This window comes from Otolemur garnettii, unplaced genomic scaffold (genome assembly GCF_000181295.1).
Source record: "Otolemur garnettii isolate 467f Iridium unplaced genomic scaffold, OtoGar3 scaffold00031, whole genome shotgun sequence".
Classification (NCBI taxonomy): Eukaryota; Metazoa; Chordata; class Mammalia; order Primates; family Galagidae; genus Otolemur; species Otolemur garnettii.
The window spans coordinates 3661005-3668416 of NW_003852426.1; positions in this window are offsets into that span (position 1 = coordinate 3661005).

The following is a 7412-nucleotide window of genomic DNA, read 5'->3' on the forward strand; positions in this document are numbered from 1 at the left end:
AGGACATCATATGTTTCTGGGCAGACATATTTTATGAAGGTTCTCAGTCCAGTGCCTTGCACTGTATTTTCATTAAATTGTATTGGATAAACATTTGATACCTGTCTAGATCAGAAAATTGAATGCTTTAGGGGTTTCAAACCAAAGAGAAAAATAACTCAAGAGTAGACATCTTTGTGATGTTTATTTAAAACCTATTGTTCTTAGCCAGTCATTGTGGCAGGTGCCTATAATTCCAGCTACTTGGGAGGCTCAAGCAAGAGAATGGCTTAATCCCAGGAGTTGGAGGTTGCTGTGAGTGGTTATGCCATAGCACTCAACCCAGGGTGACAGCTAGGGGCTCTGTCCCAAAAAAAAAAAAAAAAAAAAAAAACTACAGTTCTTATACTTGAGATTTTTAATATGGGAAAATTAAGTAGGGATTGTATTTTAGGGGAGAAAAATTTGTTGTTATGGAGATGTTCACTTCTATTATCTTAAACACTGAGGAGCCTTAAGTTGGGGTGAGAAGAGCAGAGTTCTTAGAAATGGTTTTGAGTTCTGCCATTTATGTTCTTTGTAGGAGTCAACTAATTACTGAAACTCTTTTTGCTGCAAGTTTCTCTTTGTAAAATGCAGATCATATTTTGTACATTTTCATCTTGATATTCATATATACAAACTTAAGAGCAATATAAATTATTTAATATTAAAAATAGTTTTTCAGCTGTCATGTGTAATTGTTGGAAATACCAAGTTAATATGCAGAATAAGCAAAGAAAGTGACACCAAACCCTGCTGCCAAAGGATTCTTTATTATGCACTAAACCATTACATTCACTCTCTTTGAGTGAAAGATTTGAAATGTTAATTAAGTTGACTTTACTCTTATAAACTCTTCACTTGTTTAAATCCCCTCTGAACCATGATATCAAAATGGTCCGTCTGATGTCTGCAAAGACACAATACACAAACTTTTACAGCATTTAGACACAGATAGCTTTAGTTTTGAGAACAGAAAATAAAGAATGTGATGAATCATTTAGCAGGGCCTGGGTAGTATTAATGAAGGGGCAGATTTTAAAGTGATTGATTGTACTGTGCCAGCTCTAAATACCAAATCCTGAATGGCAGAAATTTGATGTGTGTTTTAATAAATTTACTATTTTTAAGACTCCTCTTGCACATGTCTAAGGGTATTGCTAAATGATTGTAAAACAATTAGAACAATGCGAACTACACATTAATAGCAACCCTAAGCAAAACAATAAGTATCTTCCCCATCCCTCTCTCTTTGGTGTATTTTAGGTTCTCCTTTTAAAAATAGAAGACAGGACCTAAAAGCAGCATATAAGGAGTTTGCCAGAAATAAGAAAGAGACAACAAGAAGTTACATTAGTGGTACATGAATTCACTTATTCCAATATTCTGTATTAGATGCATATTTCTAAGGCACCTGAGACTAGGAAAGTTGCTGCTGACCTTCCACTAGCAGTGGTGCACTGGGGATCAGGATAACCCTAGCATAAGGAGGCTCTCCACTAGTGCAATTAAAGCATAAAGGAGGGACCAAACTCAGACCTAGAATGGGGTTGAGGTAAGGAAGAATGGTCAGAGAAGGGCCTTGAAGATGCCTTCAATATCATCAGGCCCCACCTCAGAGCCCCACAGAATAAACAGAGGCCTCTGACCTATCCCCCTCCTTTCCTAAGGTTGAAGATTTGGTCATTTCTGTTATATAGCGGAGAAGGGAAGGCGGCAATGGTGTATCAGACCTGGGGATTTCCCCCTTTCACAGGCATTTCACACAGACTTTTCAACTAGCAACAAAAGTGTCAGTTTAGAACTCTTTTTCTGATTGGCTAATGCCTCATCAGACCTACTCTGGTTTGGACTTCTGCCAGGTTCTTCCCTGGCCCAGCTTTCTCTACAGTCCTCTGCATGGTTCATACCCCTGCTGCAGTACTATGGCAGCATAGGACTAAAGATGACAATGAATTATTGAGTTAATTCACAAATAATTTTTCAAGATGAGAACAATGGAAACTTGATGATATAGAGGTCATGACAAGGCACTAAGGGTTTGCTTCTCAGAGAAGTGATAGCTCTAAGATATGGAATAGTCACTATGAAATTTAAAATAATTTAGCCAAAAAATATTTAATATCCTTTTGTTTTCTGCATTTCATCATGATATATGAACCCTCCATATAAGTCTGAAAACTTCAAGAGAAGATGTTTCATGCAAAAGACTTGTACTTGTGGTTTATCAGGGTGGAGGAGGGAGGAAAGCCAAGAAGAAGGAGATGTGTTCTATAATTATGTGCATCAGGCAATAGGTGAAGTATACTAGTATTAGATAGTATGTTTTGCCTTCATGTAACAAAAGTGTCCATTGAGAATGACATATATATTAAGGATATTTATTATGTTCTATAATAAAAAGTCTAGAAATAGTACGGTCTTAAGGGTGGATTGATTCAGTCTATCCCCATGTCATCACAGACCTAATTATTTCTAATTCTCTGCCCTTCCATCTACCAGCTTGGCTCCATATTCCAAGGAATATGCTGGTTATTCTTAGTTTAGCTGACCATGTTCATTCTCTGTCCTTATTGGGTCCTGCTCTGTACCTCAAAGGTTAAGGTAAGGATTGCATCATGTAGTCAGACTTTACAGCTGGCTTATAATTGGAATCAACTGGTGGGATGCACCAGCAGAAAATCAGAAGCTTAAAAGACAGCAAGCCTATGGTGCTATGGTGTTTCTTCTCCACCCTTGCTTTGGTGCACATTTGTTCTGGCAGTGGCTGGTACCACCACAGTCATGGCTCTCCTTGTGTCTTCAAGCTTCCTACTTTTGCTAGTGGGAGCTAGTTCCTCCTACTTTCACTCATTTATACCTCCATAAATGGTCTTATAATTAAAGTATCTTCATACTGAATTATCCAAGTGGAACTCTGTTTCCTACTGACATCCTGATTGATACAAGGAGACTCTCATCAGCATCTATGGAAATATACTCCCTTATTTATAGAAATGTGTAGAGAGAGAATGTTTTTACTTTCAGAGAAGTCTGGGAAAACTCTCAACATTGAGCCATATCTAGGCTATATCTGTATAAGGCTTGTCTAACTCTGAGACCAGGCCATGATACAGAAGATGAGATTACCATGATTAACTTCAGACTACTTATGACATGTGCTACATTTTGGCTGTGTTTTGTTTGTTCCCATTACATCTCATGTTGAAATTAAATGAACAGTGTGGCAATGTTGGGAAGCGTGACCTAGAGGGAAGTGCTTTGGTCATGCGGGCGCATCTATCATGAATAGATTAATATCCTCCCTTGAGAGAAATAGTCCCAGGAGAGCTGGTGGTTAAAAAGAGCCTGGCACCTCCCCCTCTCTTGCTTCCTTTCTCACCAGGTGATCTTTGAACATGTGGGCTCCCCTTCACCTTCTGCCATGAGTGGATGCAGCCTGAGACCCTCATCAGATGTAGATTTTCAATCTTAAGATGTAAGATTTGTAAGCCAAATAAATCCATTTTTCTTTATAAATTTCCCAGCCTCTGGTATTCCTTTATATATGGAAAGAATATTGTCAATTTTAAAGTATTTCACCCTACAACTTTCAGAATGCAAAATATATATCCTGGGGTTTTGTAATATTCTTGAGTAAGAGTTTTGGATTTCCAAAGAGTATGTGATGGTGCTTAAATAATGTTTTATAGATCTCAAGGAGCTTTGAGTTTCCAGCTAATAAATGGGTAAGACTTATAGGTAAATAAAAAGAAAAATATAGCTAGATACTAGATAAATACATATTTCTGTGTACTTACCTATGAACTGGTCTGCTTATATTTGGAGATATATTCATTTACTTTTTCCAATAAATACGTTAGCGATCATACACAAAGGCATCACTTTAATGTAGCTTACAATCTAGTAGAGAAAGAAAGAATTAATGAACTCCAAGAAGAAATCTAAAGAAAACCACATTAAAACATATCATGAAAAAGTTGCTGAAAAAAATTATAAAGAGAAAATATTAAAGTAATAAAGTAGCCAAAGTTTCTGAAAAGTCACATCATGCCAGAAGAGTGAAGTAAAGAATGACTTCAGAAGTCAGAATCTATACATGCCAAGAAGGCAATAAAGCAATATCTTTAAGTACTGAATGTGAAAAAATTGTCAACCTAGAATTCTATACCCTGCCAAAAAATGTCTTTCAAACGTGATAATAACAAGAGAGTGCTAATTCCAAAAGACAGAATAGATACACAGTTCTCTAGTTCTCCTGCTAAATACAACAAAACTCTGGATATTTTATACACACGTGCATATGTATATATGTATTTTTTTTCTCCCGAGAAGATTCTGAAAAGTGGGAGGAATAAAGCAGACTGGATAGGGACCTAAGAATTCAAGGAACAACACAGCAGTGAGTTTTTTATGTTTGGGTTTTGCTTCATATATTCCAGACTCAGTACTGAAAAAACTGACAAAGAGGAAATACCAGTGAATGCATTTTAAAAGCTCTAGGAAGACCTTGATCTCTCTACCTAAAGAATTAAAAGAGGCAGCCTAATAAGACAGAAAGCTTAGAAAATAATAATTTAACTCCTGCCAGATGCCACAGAAAATATACTAAAGTACTACTCACCTCAGTCAGGAAGCTGAATGAAAAGCCCAGATTTCTCTCACTGCCAAACTAGAATGAGGTTCCTCAACCCTACTGCTGTGGGGTATCAGAGAAAGGCAAGTGGAAAGATAGAACTTTCCATCCCTATCAAGTGGCAATAAGGTTCTTCTCACACCCCTATTGTGTCAGTGAAGACCACCTGTAAAGCCTTGACTTTCACCCTCATCTAGCAGTAACTAGATATGGCTCGATCTCCTTGCTGGGGTGGTGTCAGAAGAGGGTAGTGGAGAATCAGAAAGAACTTTCACCACTTCCCAGAGAGGGGTACTGTGAGAGAAAGGGGGAGAGAGAAAGAGGGAGAGAGAGAAGAAGAAGAATGAGCTTCCCTCCATTGGGCTGGCAGTGGAGAGCATGTGGGGAACAATAATCAGATCACCTTACTGCTCTTAGCCAGGTATTATCAGTGGAGGTCTAGTGGGTAACCTGAACTCCCACCCACACATCCAGCAGCAATGAGAAGATCTACTCCTTGTGTGTTACCAGAAGCCAAGTGGGGAACTTGGACATCCACTCCCACTTGGAAGTAATGAAAAAACATCTTCCTGTCCCCTACCAGAATGGTGTTGGAAGAGGCCTAATAAATAGAAGGTTGAGATGAGATCCAGAGTCTCATAATAACCATAATTGAAAAAACCTCCAGATTGCATGATTTTTTCTTTTATGGTTGGGGATTCATTGAGTGTACAAAGAACCAGGTTACATTGATTGCCGTTGTTAGATAAAGACCCTCTTATAATTGTATCAATTGCATAATTTTTTATTACATGCTATGCATATATGTAAATTGTCTGTATTCTACAATTATGTGTAATTATTAGGTGAAAACTAAAAATAAAGTGAAAATTCAGGAGGAGGTAAGATGGCTGACTGAAGCCAGCTTTCCACAGAGGCTCCTGTCCAGAAGGAGAGTTAAAGGACAGAAGTTTATCAAGTAAGCTGATGGTTTGGAGCTGAGCCAAGAGAGAAGATTGAAGAGTGCACATCACCCCTGCTGAAGCGAGATGCGACCCCAAGGAAACAAACAATAGCTGAGTTATTAAGCTTTGGCAAATCAATACAGTACCCTTTAATACAATAAAATTAGATTTTTGATGAAGCTATATATTACTTTAGAGGTCATTTTCACTTTAAAAATATTTATGTACAAAACTAAAACATAAAACATTAAAACGTGTGGGTTTTAATGGTGGTTTATAGCAGAGCAAGTTATTTATACAAATTGCTATCTTTAAAAGTCCATAATTTCTCCTTGTAAAGTGAGTTCCCTCATGCAGCTGCTGAAGTTTCCAGCAGCAGGTGATGGTGTGTATGGAAGAGGCAGCTCTGCCTTGTTCTGGGGTTGGTCCTGCATTTAAGAACCTAGAAGGTCACAGGTGGCCTTATGGCCACAAGTTCCCATCACTCATGAAAAAAAAAATAAAAAATTTAATAGAGGTCCATAAGAGAATAGAAATAAATAGACCATTATAAGCTTTATTCCTAGATGGGTTTCTAGGTATACTTTTTATTTTTTTACAGCTTTACTGATATGTATTGACATTCCTTAAATTGCTCATATTTAAAGCGCATAATTTCATGAACTTTAACAAATGTTTACACCCATGAGACCATCACCACAATCAAGCCAGTGAATATATGCACCATCCCTAAAATTTCCTTGTGACCCTTTGTTGATCATCCCCACTCCCAATCCACAAGTAATCACTAAACTGCATTGTGTGATTGGATATTCATGGGCATTTTCTAAAATATTATAAAATGGAATCATGTAATAAGAACTCTTTTACTGACTTCTTTTCATTCAGCAAAATCACTTTAAGATTCATCTATGTTATTGTTTATATCAAGGATGTATTCATTTTTATTGTTGAGTAGTTATCTTATTGTATACACATACCACAATTTCTTTATCCATTCACCTGCCAATGAACACTTGGGTGGCTTCCAGCTTTTGGCTATTACAAATAGTTTTCCGTGAACATTCTGTACAAGACTTTGTACATGTACTTCCTTTACTTTTAGGAAAATACCTAGGAGTAGAATGCTTGAATCATATGCCATGCTTTGTTTATCTTTATAAGAAGCTGACAATTTTCCAAAGTAATTGGACCATTTTATATTCCCACCAGCAGTGTAAGGAAATTCTAGTTGCTTCACATTGTTGTCCACACTTGATGTTGTCAGTCTTTTTAATTTCAGCCATTTCACTGAGAATATAGTGGCATTCCATTGTAGGTTTAACTTGCATTTCCATAATTGTAGATGGCATTGAGCATTTTTTCATGTGCTTAGTTCCCATTTGTATATCTTCTTTGATGAAACATCTGTTGAAATGTTTTGACCATTTTTCATTAGGTCATTTTCTCTCTCATTACTGAATTATAAGCGTTCCTTATATACTAAAGTTAAAAGTTCTTTGTTAGATAGTTGGAAATATTTTTCTACTCTGTGGATTACCTTTTTTTGTAATAATCTTTTTAAAAGGGAATTGTTTTAATTTTGACATAGTCAAACTTACAGATTTTACTGATTCTTTCTTTTATACTTCATGCTTTTTATTAGTTAAGAAATCTTGATTCTGGGAAGATGGCTGACTGGTAGCAACCCTGGTCAGAGGCTCCTGAACAAAGGAAGAAAAACTGGTTGGAATCAGAATCTATGAAGTCAAAGACGGGGAGCTGAGCCCAGAAAGAAGTTCGGCAAGCTATAAATCCAAGGAAGATCATTT